The 17,184-nt window shown below is 34.2% G+C and overlaps 1 protein-coding gene across 4 annotated transcripts in view; it reads left to right on the top strand.

Moving 5' to 3' along the window:
* The first annotated feature begins 6,468 nt into the window (after nucleotides 1–6,468).
* LOC123799262 (uncharacterized) overlaps nucleotides 6,469–17,184 on the top strand; it is a 1,380,163-nt gene continuing 1,369,447 nt past the window's right edge. For all 4 annotated transcript variants that reach the window (XR_015724344.1, XR_015724345.1, XR_015724347.1 and 1 more), the window contains exon 1: nucleotides 6,469–6,671. The gene's annotated coding sequence lies outside the window, so the exon portion shown is untranslated. The remainder of the gene's footprint in view (nucleotides 6,672–17,184) is intronic.

Raw genomic sequence — 17,184 nt, 5'->3', positions numbered from 1 at the left:
ATTATGAGTATATATCTAAAATGTAAAATGGTTCTTAAAAAGAACATAACTATAATATCATTAGTACAACTAAAATTTAATAGTAATTCCATAATGTCATGGAAGACTCAATATCAAATATAATTGTCTCAAATTTTGTTTCATATATTTTACAGTTGATTTGCTTAAATCAGTCCTAAATAAAGTTTCCACATTATATATTTGATGCTTTTTGATCTATAGGTTCCCCTGTAATTTTTTTCCAATTTATTTGTTTAAGAATGATGATTATCTGCTCTGTAGAGTTCCCCATATTCTGAATTTTGTAAATTGCATTCCTACAGTGTCTTTTTGCCTGTATTTCTTATAAACTGTGGTTAAATCTACAGGTTATTCAGATTAAAAATTTTTTTTTTTCAATGGGCAGAAAGAGTTCATAGATTTTATTTGCTTCCTGTTACTTTACATGAAGAGGCTTACACTGTCTGGTTGTTTGTGTCATGTTACAATTGCTTATTGGGTTTAAATATTGTTAACCTGATAAAATTTATGATAAACATGAATTTTCCCATCACTTTTCAGCTAATAGTTTTAGCAGCCATTAATGGTTATTGCCTAGTTCCATTATTTCTTTAGAAGTTGCAAAATGATGATATTCTAATTTGATTATGTTACATTTATTAACAGAAATTCTTTTTTATAGTAAAGAACTTTAACTCATTAAGTAGAGTTTACACAGGAAAATTAGGATAAATGTGCAGTTTTCTCCTTTATTTCCTAGTTTTAAGAATAATGAGCTAGGTCCCTAATATCCTTCAAGTTTTTAAAATATTTTTATGAACTCATGAGTGTTAAAATTTTTAATATATGTCAATTCATTGAGGATATTATTTAAAATGTATTTCTATAATATTTATTATTCTGATGTTCAAATTGTTTCTTTGGCCAGTTGGAACCCTAAGTGGGCTCCTGGGTTCCTTCGACCAGGCTACTGTAGTGTTTGACAGCTTCCTCTCTAGCATAACAAAATCTTTTAAACTCATCTTGTAAATATTCTGCACAGATCTGGAATCAGCCCTTTCTTCAAGGAATATTGATTCCTTTTAGTAAGAAATGGTATTTAGATACCACAGTTCTTTGTACTTGGGGTGCTCATTGCTAACAGGTTACTGAATACTTCTCTGCATGTAATCCTCCCCTAGGGAAATTGAACAGATACAAATCCTTTCCAATAGGAGTTTACATTCCAAGGACAAGAATGGTGCCAACACGGATATTAATGCCATAAAGTAATGTTTTCATTTTATTAATTTCCTGCTTGGAAACTCAAAGTTTCCTCAATACCTAGAAGAAAAAGTTAAAACTCTTTGCCTAGCATTTCTACCTTACTTTTTAAAAAAAATTTTTTTTGAAGATTTTATTTATTTATTTGACAGAGAGAGACAGCCAGGGAGAAAGGGAACACAAGCTGGGGGAGTGGGAGAGGAAGAAGCAGGCTCCGAGGAGCCTGATGTGGGGCTCGATCCCAGAACGCTGGGATCACTCCCTGAGCTGAAGGCAGATGCTTAACCTCTGTGCCACCCAGGCGCCCCTCTACCTTCCTTAATATGGACCCAACATATATTTTTTGCCGTATTTTCCCAAGAATCTCCTATATAAACTATTTCCACTATCCAGCCAAACTGGCTTATAACTGTCCTTGGATACCTCTTATGATTTCTTACCTCAGTACTTTTGCTCATGCCACTTTTCCTAACTTAAATGCTTTCCCTTAACCAAATCCAACTCGTTTCTCAAAGTCCAACTCAAGCCCCTCTCTTATTGGGTCTTCTAGATTATGTCTGTCCACATGATTGGTAGTTTACCACCTGTATCCCCTTCCTCTTGCCACTTCAGTGTATGCAGGCTCTTATCCCAATTGCCAGCAACTGTATTCCTTTGCCTGAGGACTCTTATCTGAGTCCACTTTGCCTTCCTGCTCAGCCATGCCAGATAATTAATACTGCCTGGGAGTAGCCCTCGCTAATGACTGACATGAATGAATATATAAAGTAAATGTGTCTTTCACCTATTGCCTATACTGCTGTAGATGGTTGCCAGATATCCCCAGTGGAATTTGTTTATTTGTTTGTTTTTTAACCCACAGTGGATACTTGATTAATAACCAACTCTTTATGCTTGCCTTTCCTTCCCAGGCTCACTTCCTTCTTCCCCTACCATTGTTTTCGCCTATATAAACAATTGCATGTGAATCTTTGTCTCAGGGTTTGCTTCTGGGCAAACCTAAACTAAGACAAACGTTTTTCCCTCTTTTTAGTTCAGAACCTTTATTATATAGTAGTTAGCCTCCTCTCCATAGGTTGGGAGAATCATTAACTACCATTATATAAATGAATCCCTATTACCATTCATTCTGGGACATACTATATTCTGCTGTGTATATGAGAATTAATATTATTGCAAACCAGTGCATGGAATTTGGATTGATTGCCTTTGAGTTGAATAATTTGGAGTTCAAAGTTGAAACCACAAATTTCTCCCTGTCCATCCATATCATTGTTTTACAAAATGTACTATCCCTCACTATTACCAGCCCTTAAAGATTTCATGGACCTTTTGTTGTATTTTTTAGTTTTAGCTTCTCTGGAAAGTTAGTCTCCACCTTTTTTGTGTGCCTTGCAAGTGAATGTTGTGTGTAACACATAGACTGTTTCTTAAGACAGAAATATGCCAACTGTATCTTGAAAATTTAGTGAAAATCCATCTAGTTATTTTTCCCTCAATCAGACAGAAACTTGATTTTATGGATAATATAGAAATAAAAGTTTATGTAGATAATTTTATTTGGTAATTAGTCTTATACTCTCTGGAGATTTGTCTTATTCACACATTGCTTTCAAATTTTTGAATTTTTTTAAAAGATTTTATTTATTTATTTGATAGGGAGAGACACAAGCAGGGGGAGCAGTAGGCTGAGGGAGAAGGAGAAACAGGCTCCCCACGCCTGACATGGGGCTTGATCCCAGGACCCTGGGATCATGAACTGAGCCGCAGGCAGATGCTTAACCAACTGAGCCACCCAGGAGCCCCTCAGATTTTTGTATTAACACTTTATGTATTTTTGCCTTATTCTATAATAGATTGTAATTTCTTTTAATTGAAGAGAGTCTGATTTTTTAAAAATTGAATATGATAATAGCTGCTTTTCTTTCACATTAAGGCACTTAGTAAAGTTGGTGGTTGATAGTGATGAGGTATGATGGGAACCATGCTTTAACTCGACAATATAGAAGTGAATTCCTTAAAAGTGAGAGTATCTTTAAGTTTATATAAGGTCCTTGATATAAGATAATTTTATATGTAACTATAGTTAGGAGTGTTTCTAATTTATACACATCATACAAATATTCTACATTCTTGATTATACCAAGTTTGCTTTGGACTTTGGACAAACTTCCCTCCTTTAAAAATATTCTTCTCTTAGATTTCCTTTTTTTTTTTTTTTTTTTAAGATTGATTTATTTATTTGAGAGAGAACAAGAGTGCAGGGGGGAGGGGTAAAGGAGGAGGGAGAGAGAGTCTTAAGCAGACTCCACACTGAGCATGGAGCCCCACGTGGGGCTTGATCTCAGGGCCCTGAGATCATGACCTGAGCTGAAACCAAGAGTAGGAAGCTTAACCAATGGCACTACTCAGGTGCCCCTCCCTTAGATTTTCTAATTGCTGACTCTGTATCACCTTGCCCTCCAGATCTTTATTACCCTGTCATAGTAATACGGGTATGGCACGTTAAGATAACCAAGTCACAGGGAGATAGGACTGGCACTCACCCTAGGGAGGGAGCTGCTATGGATGGCTGCCAGACTTGGAACAGACTTTGTATGAGTGAGAAATAAAACTTCTTGGTGTAAGCCAAAGAGATTTCAGGGTTAAGTCTTACCTCACCATAACATAGTTTGTTCTAAGTAATATAGAAAACAGGGAGGAGGTAATCTCTGAACTGAGATTTGAAACACCAAGAACAATGAAAGGACAAAATCAGTTCATCAGGGACTCTTCTTTTCCTTCTTGCCAGGGTGGAGCCTGGTCCCTTAAAAGAGTAGGAGCAAACTTAGAAGTAAGTTAGTACTCCAGATTCTAAGGAGATAGTAGAGTTTGCTAAGTATCAGATATGTCAGGAAAACGCACCATAAAATCCTGATATTCAAGGGCCCTGGTAGGCAGTGTGCAGACAGCGCTTTGTCAGCAGTCCCCAACTTGTCTGATTTAAGGCCTGTTGTGCTCACTCTGCTTTTGCAAATACATTTCCCCTTACTGAAAATGACAGTATGTAATAGCAGTTGGCAGAGATGACCAAAATAAAGTACTTTTCCCTTTGCGATGCGTACATCCAGAAATGCATTTAATCTTTAAATACACTCATTTATGATTTTTATGGGTACCAAGCCACTTTTGTTGAGTTTAATGGTAATTTCATCTGTCTTATGATTTTCAAAAACAATTTTCAGAGTTTTTCACTCTTGGAAGTATATGGAAATGACTGTATTTTTCACATAAACATCAATTTAGTTTATGTATTTTATAAAGAATTCCCAAACAGCAGTTTATTCTTATTTATAAATCATCTCTCCCCTTTTGCTGTGTGAGTTGTGTTTTATGAAGCAACAACCGTGATATGAGGAGGAGTCTGTCTGATCAGAGGCAGAATTAACATTGCTTTGAAAGAGCAGCATTCTTTCTATATACTCAAGTTAATTGATGCAGTAATTTAATCATTGAGCCAATGCTCACATTTCATGTTTAAGTCACTTAAGCTTGATTTTTTTTCTTTTTTAGAATGTCTAGGCTGATGAGGATTTAAATGGATTTGTAGCATTTAAAAGTGTCGTCAAAACTGATTGCAGCATGACATGCATCAGATTCTGTATTCAGTTTCAGTTTAGTTGTTTTGAAGCCGTCAGATGAAAAAAATCTGCATTTAATATTCTGCAACAGGTTTTTCTATCACCATCCCAGAAGCCCAGAGGAGCACAAAATATTTTTTTTAGATTTAGTCTTCTATTTTTCCTTAGGATATTTTTGACCCTAGATACATTTTCCTTTAAATTTGACTGAGCTGTGATCATGGCTCTGACCTCTAGCCTTGAAAGAAGAGGAGTTATGCCTCTCAGGAGCGATGCCTCAGGCACTTTGCAAATCCGCTGGCAGGGATTATTTCCCAGGCTGTGAAGCGATGACCTTCTATAGAGAGTGAATGTCTGCAGTGCACGTAAATTCCTTCAGCCGTGATTGAGAGCCTTAGGTTTGTTACCTGCTCTATGAATCAGAGTCCATTCTATCTCTATGGAGGACTAGTAATTTAGTGCTATATTTAAAGCCACATGTTATGTGCTCACATGTCAGTTAATTTATTGTTGGTGGTGAATATATTTTGTTTTTGAGCCCTGTATATGGTTAGTTCAGAAGTAAATCTGGAATTTGGGAATGAAAAACTGGGATGACTTTACTATTGTAGAGGGCACCTTACCTGTTATTTCTAAACGAAGTGCCCAACAGTGCTCTGTCAGCTGTCTCTAACTTGTATGATTTCATATCCCAGAGAGGATTTTTGTTGCCTCCTAAGCTATCATTACAACAATAATATAATGCTGATTGCCACGATATTCTCAGAATACATTAAAAAGAGGAATGAAATTTAGAATGATTAATAAACACTTTTTAAATCCATGGGATGACATTTTGTTTTTATTCTCTGAGCTGTCAGTCTATAGTCAGTGAATTTTGAGTTTTGAAAAATTACAAGAATATTCCATCTCTCCCTCTTTTTATTCCAAAATACCTATAACATTTTTAATATTAAAAAAAACCTCATTTTTAACATTATATGATGATTTTGAACAGTAATGGTCAAACAATTTATATATTTTATTTTATTTTTTTTTTTAAGTAATCTCTTTGCGGACTGTGGGGCCTGAACTTCCGACCCTGAGATCAAGAGTTGCCTGCTCTACCACCCGAGCCAGGCACCCCAAAAATGCTTTATGTATTTTAAGTTCTTGTGAAAAATCCTTGAGAATCCATTTATTGTCACTATACTGTTTAGCCAGTTTCAGTATAAATCTGACTGACAGAATTGTGGGAAAAGCCAGAGTAACAGAGGAGCTGTGCCACTGAAGACCACGTGAAGTACTTCGAAAACACATTACCCTTTAGAAAGCCAGGATAAGGAACCATTACAAAATGCCACTAGGGATATCTCATACAATATTCCGTTTTGTCCTAGTTAAAAAGTTATCTGCTATGGTGAAAACATTTCCAGTTTAAATCACATGGAGCTTTTCTGGCAACAGGGCTTCTTCTCATGTAGTATTCTTAAATATCTGGCAACAGATACTTCTTATATAGGACCAAGCACTTTGATCTGAAATAAAATTTGAACAGTAATTTATTACTCATTCAGAAATAGGTAAGGAATTCTTTTTTTTTTTTTTTTTTTAAAGATTTTATTTATTTATTCGACAGAGGGAGACAGCCAGCGAGAGAGGGAACACAAGCAGGGGGAGTGGGAGAGGAAGAAGCAGGCTCATAGCGGAAGAGCCTGATGTGGGACTCGATCCCGTAACACCGGGATCACGCCCTGAGCCGAAGGCAGACGATTAACCGCTGTGCCACCCAGGCGCCCCATGAAATAGGTAAGGAATTCTTAAAATGTTGATGGAGAATAGTACTGGAAGGTACAACTTAATCAAATTCTATTATCAAATCTTTTCCTTTCCCACAGTTTAAACTTAATGGAGATATGTTATGCAGTATGTGTCTAATTTTGTTAAATCCAACTGTTTAAACTCATGGATAAAGCATAACTTACCTAAGTTATATCTCATTATTTGTTCTCTTTTGTTTGGTTTGTGGTTCTTAGCAAAGGAAATCTGTGATATATTTGGATGCAGATTTATTTAAAAGTCCCTGGCTTCTTGAACCTTTCTGGTAAAACAGAGAAAGAAAATGGAAGCAAATACTATCTTTGTTCTCTCGTCAATATGATGGCATTGGATAATTAGATGCTGATCTGAGCATCTTAGCTTTTTATCATCCAGTACCTTTCACCTTCACCTTTGCTTTCCCCCTCCTTCCTTCCCTCTCTCTCATCTTCCGTGATTAAGATTTAAATGAGTTTACATGAGAAAAACTGGAATGATATAGTTTGGACAGTGAATATATTGCTTTTCAAATATTGGTCCTAGTCATGAAATAAGAATATAATTTCATTTTTTAGTTTTAATAATCTCAAATAGGATAATAGTACATTTTAACTTTACTTGTGAGCCAACTTTTGGAAAGGTATGTGAATTATCTTTGTGGAATTGTGTAAGGCCCAAAATGTAATAAATGATGTAAGTCAATCTGGTTTAGAGTTTTATACTCTTTTTTTTTTTTTTTTCTTACAAGCAGCCTCTGCCTCCTCCTTGGCATTCCTGTTGTGCCACCATCATTATTTAGGATATTCTCGCTGGGATTACCACAGAGGCTTCATAACTGTTTACCTGTCTCAGGGCTCATCTTCTAATTTACCCTCTATAATACAGTCAGAGTGACCTTTTAAAATCCAATCATTGGGTCGCCTGGGTGGCTCAGTTGGTTGAGCGTCCAACTCTTGGTTTCTGCTCAGGTTATGATCTCAGGGTCTTGAGATCCAGAGCTCAGTGCTGAGTCTGCTTGAGATTCTCTCCCCTTTCCTCCCTCCCCCAGCTTGCACATTCTCTCTCTTTCTCAAATAAATAAATAAATAAATAAAATCTTTAAAAAAATCCAATTGTTATTCATTTGCTTAAAATCCTTCATTACTATGAATCACTTTGAGGATAATATAGAATATGAGGTTCTTTCTTTTTCTTTTATTGCAATATCACTAATAAAAATTGGGGGAGGACATATATCTAGTGTATATTTATTTATTTACAAATTATATACATGTACAGGCTTATAATACTAAGAAATTATGTTCATTAAATAATATGTTCAAAAATAGAATTTGGAAAAAGGTGGTAAGAATAATTGTAAAAGAAGTTTTAATATTTTATTCCTGTACTCCTATATTTGTCTTATGCACCTTTGGGCATATGCACCCAACTTTGGAGAATCCATCACTTCCTTATTTGCTACCTACCTTAGATCCATAGCTAAGTAATTACAGAGGAAATGGCATGTCAGTTCTCCTATTTCTTCTGGTCGAAATACCTACCCAACTCCACCTCCTCACCCATATAGCCTCTTCTGGAGTAATGCCTACTTGATTTTCAAAACTCAGTTCTTGTGTCACCATCTCTGGGAAATTGAGTTATATCCTTTTGTCTGTTTCAAAAGTACTTTGAATAAACCTGTCTTATAATATTTTATAGTATAGGTATTTATTTTTTTCTGTCACTCAAAGGATTAGAAACTCCTTTGGGAACAACTATTTTGTTCGTCTATTTATACTTAGAGGCAACCATAATGCCCAGTACATGTGACACCCTCAATAGAAGTTAAATGAATTCATGATGAATCAGGAATGAAGGAATGAAAGTAGGAAGGGAACCGGGGGTGGGGGGAGAATTAAGAGGAGTGTTTAAGATAAAACAATCAGTTATGGTTGGAATGAGAATCTTAATCCACATCTCCATGGTTCCCTGATGGCCAATTGATAAATATTCAGGGAAGGTGCATTATTTTTAGGTGAGAAATTCTGATTATATGTCAGTATCAAATATAAGTATTGTTGGGGCACCTGGGTAGCTCAGTTGGTTAAGCATCTGACTCTTGATTTTGGCTCAGGTCATGATCTCAGGGTTGTGTGATTGAGCCCTGCACTGGGCTCCATGCTGTGCATGGAGCCTGCTTAGGACTCTCTCTCCTTCTGCCCCGCCTCCCTTCATCTAAAAAAAAATTATATATATATATATATATATATATATACACACACACACACACACACATATCTGTGTAAATGTTGTCTGATTTTGTCCAGTTCCTAAATATTCACCTGGTCATTTCTTCCTATTCAAAGCTTCATTTTTGTCCTTTAGAAAAAAATACTCTGTTTTATGTAATGCCATAGGAGCAGCACAGGTATGTAAAATATTCAAGTGCTTAAAGTTCCTTTTGAAATGAGTATGAGGATAGAGTGAATCATAGGAAGCAGGTTATGGATAAGGATAATGTATTTTGATGATATTCAAATTCATGCAGCAAAGACCAAATAAGTCAGAGTAGATTTGCTGGTTCATCAGTTGTGCTTCTTCTGCATCCTTATTAGTAAACTGTAACACATTTTACAAAGACCCATCATTTCCCACAGGGTACAGCTCTAGGTTAAGCCTAAAAAAGAAACTTTCATTATAGATCGTTCATTGAAAGTGGAGTGAAGCAATTACGGTATCTCTCTGAAGAGGTATATTGGCCGAACACTCTACTTTGGAATAGTGCATTATACTGGATTAGTTATTTAATACGTTGACTATTATTGAAACTTGGAAATGTGTGTAGATGCCCTCTTGGGCTTATTGATATTGTTAGGAAAGCAACAGATATATTCTGGGGGGGAGAAAAGATCCCCCACCAAGTTTCTTAAAAACTAAAATGTAATTTCCCAATTGTTGTTTTAATTCTATGCAGTTTACAGTACTAATAAAAGTTGTTTTGAGAATTTATGGAAACTGGTATTTATCCATTTGATTCACTATAGTAATCATTATTCTGTGACACACTGGTATAACAAAATTTCTATTCTGTTGATAACCTGTGTTGAACAAATTTAGATGTAAAAATATAGAGACCCTTCTTTTATATTTAATCTGTCTGAATTTTCTCATTTGAAAAATTGGAATAAAATGCATAATATCTGCTTTTTCATAATGGACCAATAATAAAATCCTGGCTCATTTTAGGCAAATTAGTTTTTCTAAGGAGTCAAATAGTCTCCTTGGAAATGTTTGACTCTTTTCTCCTGAAAGTAATGGATTTTTATCACCTTTCTCTGATATTGGGGCTTGGATATTTTCTTTTTCATTTCTTTAAATTTAAAAGCTCTGAGTTATTTGAATATGTCAAATTTAAGTTATTTAAATTAAACTGAATCTTGTGAGTCTTTCTTGAAGGTTTTGAATATAATTCCAAATTGGAAAAATATTTTTTTCCAGCTACTTAATGATTTCTCAGATCACAGTTGGAATTTCAGAGTTGAAATTTCTCTGTTTAAATGGCATATCATCTATATAAAAGTAATAGCTTACAAAAACTTGTCATTAATATTCAAATCTCAATCTAAGATGTGTTTCTTTCACTATTTGCAGAAAGTTGTCATACATTCGCACATTCTAGGTGTGTAAAAGTCCGTCATTCTGTGAGACTTTTTTCTTTTTTTACATTGCCATCTTTATGTATTCATTCTTGAAAAGATATTAAAAGATATAATAGATTACATTACCATCTTTATGTTTAAAATATATTAAAAGATATGGTGGATACATACTATATATCCAATTTGGAACTATCCTTGTAGAGTACTGTGTCAGAGATGCCATAGCTGTAACTTACTGTGTTACAGTTACCATACATTTATTTGTTCATGATCTTAGCTTTTTCTACTTTACTTTTTCATTACCAAGAACACAATCTAGCTCAGAGATGAAAATTTCTTAGTCCCACTGGGGAAACAAAAATGGACTTTTCGAAGTTGACTCATCAATAACAGTGAAAGAAATTGTAGCAATGGAAGTAATGGATTTAGATGAACAACATTTATGTTAGTTAATGCATTTACATGATTTCTATCAATATAAAATTTCAAGAATTTAAGTGAATGGGATTATTTAAAAGACAGGCTTGATATGTACTAATGAAAAAGTAGTTTATTATTGGCACAACTACATTGCATTTTTTCCCCAGTGGAAAAAATGGTTGGTTCACTTGTATTGGCATGATAATATTTGCTTGAAATGGAGTTTTAATATTGCCTGCCTGGTTTCAAAACCTGACTCTGCTACTTAGGAGCTGTGACTTTTGGACAGTTACTTAATCTCTGCCTTGCTGTTTTCTTATATGAAGAACGGACTAATTAATGGTAGCTTCGTCATAGAATTGTTGTAAGGATTAAATGAGTAAACATAAGTAAAAAAGTTTAGAAAAATATTAACATATGCAATTTAAAGCACGTTGGGATTATTAATCTCTTTTGTTAAGGACATAAAAGTATTTTTGTTCTTGAAATGGAGATGTTTTTTCAAAAGACCATCTAGAATAAAAAGGTGAATTACATGAGGAAATTCTCTTTATTAATACAGCTTATTTTGATTTTAATAGTGGGGTTAGTGGAGAAGTAGAAGCAGTCTGCAACATTACTTGATTCTTCAGCAATGTAGTTTTTGTAGTAAGGTTTCTGGAAACTATGTATGTATCTCTTCTGCTTCTGTTTTGATCATGTGGCCTTTTGTTTTTTAGGTTAGGGAAGAGGTTATAGCAATAATTATTTGGTTCCTACAATATGTAGTAGGCATATATTATTATCCTCATTTTTTCTAAGCTTCTCTACTGACTCATAGAGGTTGAATGACTTCCCTAAAGTCACATAGCTAATCTTAGTGGCAGAATGTATAGCTCTAGCCTCATATTTTATATTACATTTATTTTATAACTATTTCTAGCTATCAAAACTGTATTAAATATGACATTGTTTTCAGAAAGAGATACTTAAACAACAGCAAAATTAATCTGGATTATAGAGGATTTAAGGTCATTGGTATTATAAAACGACCAAGGAAATAAGAATGGTAATAATAATTTTTTTGGTTTGTACTATTTGGAACAATAAGAACCCCTGGTATCAGGTTGTTTTCATAAGATTGAAGGAAAGCATAAAATTTGTTGAGAACTTTTTCTCAATTGGTACTTTGTTTTGAAAAACCTTATTGTACTCACAGGTTTTGGAAAAGTACAGAGGCTAAAATTAGAATATCTTTGAAATATATTTTAAGAAGATGTATGTCTTTTTGATAAATCCATTGAGCATTCTTAGAAACGTGGAGGAAGTAGTAAATCTATTCTTTGGTAAACATTATCTATAAAGATCCTTAAAATCATCAACAGTATGATAGCTTGAAAACTTAAAAGGACTTATTTAAAATATAAGCTTATTGGCAATATTTAAATGAGCTCCAGGATGAAATATTTACTTTCTTACCCATTGGCTTTATTTGTAATGAGTATCTATTTGAGACATGGACCAGTCTGCTTTTGCCGGGTTATTCCAATCAACTCTAAAATTTCATTGACTTTAACAATATAGGTTTATTTCTTATTCCTGTTGCACACCTATTGCAGGTTAATAGGTAACACATTCACACATTATTGTAACACAGGCTCACCATTGTTTTTTCTCGTGTGGTCAGAGACAAAGGAAAGCAGATTGACTCTGTGAAACTGGAGGATGGCCTTCACGTTCCTGCTTGGCAATGGCACGGTCACTTGGGCTTACTTTGGATTGGCCAAAGCAAGTCATGTGGCCAAACTTGAGATTATGGTGGTGGGAAATATATTTCTTTCATAGGGAGAATTACTAGAGAGGGAATTTAAAAGGAGGAGGAATGCACATTTTGAAGAAATAACAATCTGCCACAGTCACCACTGTAATTCCTAGGTAGGGACTCTGTTAAGATAAATATTGCAATTTTCTGTGGCAGTTGCTTATCTTTAAAATTGTATTTCATAGACAATATCTACATCTTTAATTTTTTTATTATTGGATGGGGTTCTAATTTTTTGGTTGTTGTATCAAAAATATCTCTGTATCTCTTGTGTCAACAAATTGATGGAGTTGAGGCTTTGTCTTTAAGAAACAAAATCCTATTGTGAACTAGTGTGTGAGTACAAGGGTGGTGGGTGGGGGTAGGGTGGGGAGGCCAAATGAATACAAAGGAGTATCAGGAAGCCCATAGGCAAGAAGTACGCCTCAGCTCTTCTGGGACTGGAAAGCTTTAAGACATTACTCCCTCTCTTTCTGTGTTGTCTTCTCTTCTTTATTTCTGTACATGTCTTTCCTTATGTTCTCTGTGCAAATGGACATTTCCCTCTCCTTTTCCATGCATTTTGTACTCCACGACAGTTCCAGAGCTCTTGAGTTTTCCTGTCACCAGGAAAAAAACATCAGAGACTGAACTATCCCTTCTGAATGCCAATTCTGAACTCCCAGAAGACAGAAGCACTGGCCGGTAGGTTATGACTGGTTAGAGTCATGGAATTTAAATTTCTGTGATAGGGGAGTTGGGAGGGAAAAATCCACAGAAAGAGAGTTGAACAGACAACCCCAAACCTGTCTTTTATGCAAATGTTAGGTTTCTTGGTAAAAATTAAGCAGCTTTAAAATGAATTTTTTTCTTTTTAATAATAATAAATCCTCATGAATATGTTTTAAAGAAGTTCTCAGTTATGGTTTTTTACTGTTAGACAGGGAAAAGGTAGCACACTGGTAAAGCTTTCAAGGCAACTAACAGTTCGGTTTTGAAGCTGTTAAATTATAAAAGAAAAAAGTATTGGGTATACTCATGTTCTTTTATACACTTTGTTCCTGCCTTCCCCAAGAGGCAGTGTTAGGTCACTGCTCCAGCTACATGACTAGCCATTTCCCATAAGACCCACGGCTGCTGTAAATTAGCTTTCTCTAGAACGGGGAAAAAGAAGCCTCAATCTTCTTAAAAAAAGTATTTCAACTTTCTCAAACTTAAAAATACATATTAAATTTGTCTATTATAATATCAGTGTTCCCTTAAAGTTTTAATGTTTAGCTGCACTGGTAAAGCAGATTAAAAATATCATCGCATTATAATTTTTTCTCCAACTTTTTATTTAGAAAGTTTGTAAACTTAAGCAAAATTGAAAGGATCAAAAAATGCTTTCCCCTGTATCCTTCAGGTCGATTCACCAGTTTTGCCACATTTGCTTGTATCTCCCTACATGCTTAAACCAAACGCGGTTTACTCAACTAGAAGGAAATCATGTAGTTCCTCCTGGAAGAACTTTATTACTCTTTATTTATTTATCCATTTTTCTGGATACCGCAATGCTCCCTTTTCTGTCAAATGAATAATGCTCTTTTAAAATGATACCCCAAACAAGTGTAACTAAAAAGGCTCAATTACCTGTTTTGCTCGTCTTGCATAGTAAGAGGCTTATTACAACATAGATATAAATTTATCTGTTGTCAGGAAAAACTTTATCCGTGGTTTGCACACAAATTGTCTCTAAAGTCTGTGTTGATACTTGTTTTCTAGACCAATTTGTCCATGCTAATTCTATTTTGGTTTTTTATTGCTATATGCTGGAAAACGATTTAGAATCAACAGCAGGTGGCAGTGCTAGTAAAGGTTGTGACTTTTGGTACGTAGTCAGCTTGGAGAGGAATGTATCTTTTAAATCTACACAAGTAATACAGTTAGTAGGGAATCTTTAAATAGAGACCTACATTTATCACTAATTCATTTTATTTCAAGAATTATTTTTGCAATCAATTGAATATAAGAGAAATGTATTTAAAAATACAGTTTTAGAGACTGAATTTTATTTTAATTGTGGGACCAGTAACTGAGAAAAGCCAGCTTATTTTTTCCTTGTGTTTTGCTTATTCTACAGCAAGGAAAAAAAAACCCTGAATACTTAAAATATGAAAGATTGGGTAGTTTGAATCCTGTTACAATTTGCAGGAAAAATGTCACAGCAAAAGCATTTATTTTTCTATTGATGAAAATGTGGTTATTTTGAAGTTTTGTGGCAAACTTCAAAAAAGCTTTTATAAAGCTAAAATACTTTAGTAGGGTAACACATTTTAGAAAACTTAAACTGCTCTAGGCATTTGTGGAAATAATTTAAAATTTCCTCTAAGTTATTATTTGTTTCATCATAATTTTGCTTTTGTCTGCTTTCATTTTAGAGAAACCTGGAAAATTAAATAATTTCTTTCCATTGAGGTATTCTACTTGTTTTTTTAACAATTTTTGTGTCATTTTACCACAAATGATGAGTTTTGAAGATGATACATCAAAAACTTAATTGTTTCTTAGATTTTAATAGATCCATGCATGTGTTTAAATAACTTACATATTGCATATTTAAACATTCATATGCTTGTATATCCATGTGTCATTTAGACATTAGCTTACAGCAGACTAGTTGATTTCTATTATTAGCCCAATTTAACTTATTAAGAACTGACAACAACACTTAAAACTACAAGAGAATTGGGAAATCAGGGTCATTGCTCAGATGAAGAAACTGAGGCCCAAGGGAAATATCATTGAGGGAGACTTAATGTTGTGGAAGACCTTGTTACATTGATTCTTGGGACTCAGGAATGACTCAGCTACAAATTATTATTTTATTTACTTACATTCTCTGGACTCCTGCTGTGTCTCCACCCTTCCACCCGCCCCTCAGGGAATAGGGGAATGGAGGGGGCAGTATCATTCACTAGGTCCTGTATTTTATTATGAAGAAAATGATTTTAACAAATATTCTTTTTCCTCCAGGAAACACATAGTTAGCCACTTAATTAACTGAATAGTTGACTTCATGCTTGATGTGTAATTAAAATTAGATGAGCTTTTCTGAACCCTAGTTTCAGTGCTTTCTGAGAACTACCCTATGTAGTGACAGCTATTATTATCACTACTTTTTAAGAATAAGTGAAAAAAAGTGACAAAATATTTAAGTTGCATGAAGATAAAACACTGAGTCATCAGATTTGAGTGGGACAAAAGGACTCTTAGGCATAATCACTGTTCCCCAAGGAAGAGCTTTTTCCATGAAAAAACAGAACCAAATCTTAAATTTTTCTTCCAGAACTACATTAGAACTAGGAAATGAGATGGAAACACTTATACATTGTAAGAGGGATAAATCATTATGAAATAGAAACACATTGCCTTTTCTTAAAATATCAGCGGTTTATTGAAGTTATTAGTTAATTCAGACATAATTTTTGTACTTTTGAAATTTAGTTATGATTAACTCTTAATCATTACCCCTTAACATGTAGTTTTTACACACAGAGTAGTTTTTGTTTTTTTGTTTTTTGTGTTTTTTTTGTGTTTTTTTTTTTTTTTTTTTTTTTTTTTTTTTTTAAGGTTAGGCAAGTCACTGTTTCTTGAAAATTCTCAGGTCAAGTCCATAGCCAAGTGAAGTACCTTACAAAAAGAACTTTATCATGTTCGGCCTGCGGTAATCTATGCTTTAAATTACAGCACAACTCATTCCAAATCAATATAATGAATTGATTTGTAAACGTTTCAGGCAGGATTGCTTTCTTTGGATTTTGTCTATTGAATGTGCATTGCAGTTAAAGCATCTTTTTTTCCCCTGCATAATTAAGTCCATGTTCTTGGCCTTTCACTGAGTTTAAACTGAGTTTAAAAGGCAGAAATGTATGTTAAAGCAAAATTATGCACATCCATTATTCTTAGTCTTACAAATATTGAAGCATTTTTTTTTCTCTTTTGTTGAGAAATTGAAGAGAAAATATAGCTGAATGCCCTGAACTTTAGTTCTCATTTCTCAGGATATATTTTATTCCTAGAAAAAATTGAACTTAGTGTTTTCGAATGCCTAAATTGCCTAAATATACAGTAAAATTCTTTATTTTTATAGATATGATTATGTTTAAGTTATGGTATATGACAAAGTATAAGAAGGAACAAGATAGTTGTTTAAAATTTGAAAAATCTGGAAAGATGAGTTAATATATACATGGAAGGAGCTACAGGGAAAGATCAATTCAACTAACATGTATTGAGCATGTATAACAGTGTCTTCTATGTGCCAGGCACTGGGATAGTCACTTTATAAGTATCTTTCAGTTTTCCAGCAATCCTGCAAGAAATAAGATACTTAATCATTTACATATGGAAAATGGAAAGTTCAGTGCACGTAGGATTAAAACACAGGTCTTCATAGTGATGTTTTGGACTCTGAAACCATCTTGTTGCTTCATCACCTAGTACTTTTCAGGTACTGGGAAATATAAAAATCAATCAGTTCAGTTTCTGTCTTTAAGAAATTATATATGGCGGTCTATTGGGAGAGATAGGCATTCAAACAAATCATTTTCATTACCATGTGATAAGTCCCAATATATAATGATGTACTACAGTAAGGGAGGGCATTATTTCCCTTAGACGGAAC

This window comes from Ursus americanus, chromosome 5 (genome assembly GCF_024610735.1).
Source record: "Ursus americanus isolate L20-20 chromosome 5, mUrsAme1.1.p, whole genome shotgun sequence".
Classification (NCBI taxonomy): Eukaryota; Metazoa; Chordata; class Mammalia; order Carnivora; family Ursidae; genus Ursus; species Ursus americanus.
Note: the sequence above shows the minus strand (reverse complement) of the source record. Positions and strands in the feature narration are given on the sequence as shown.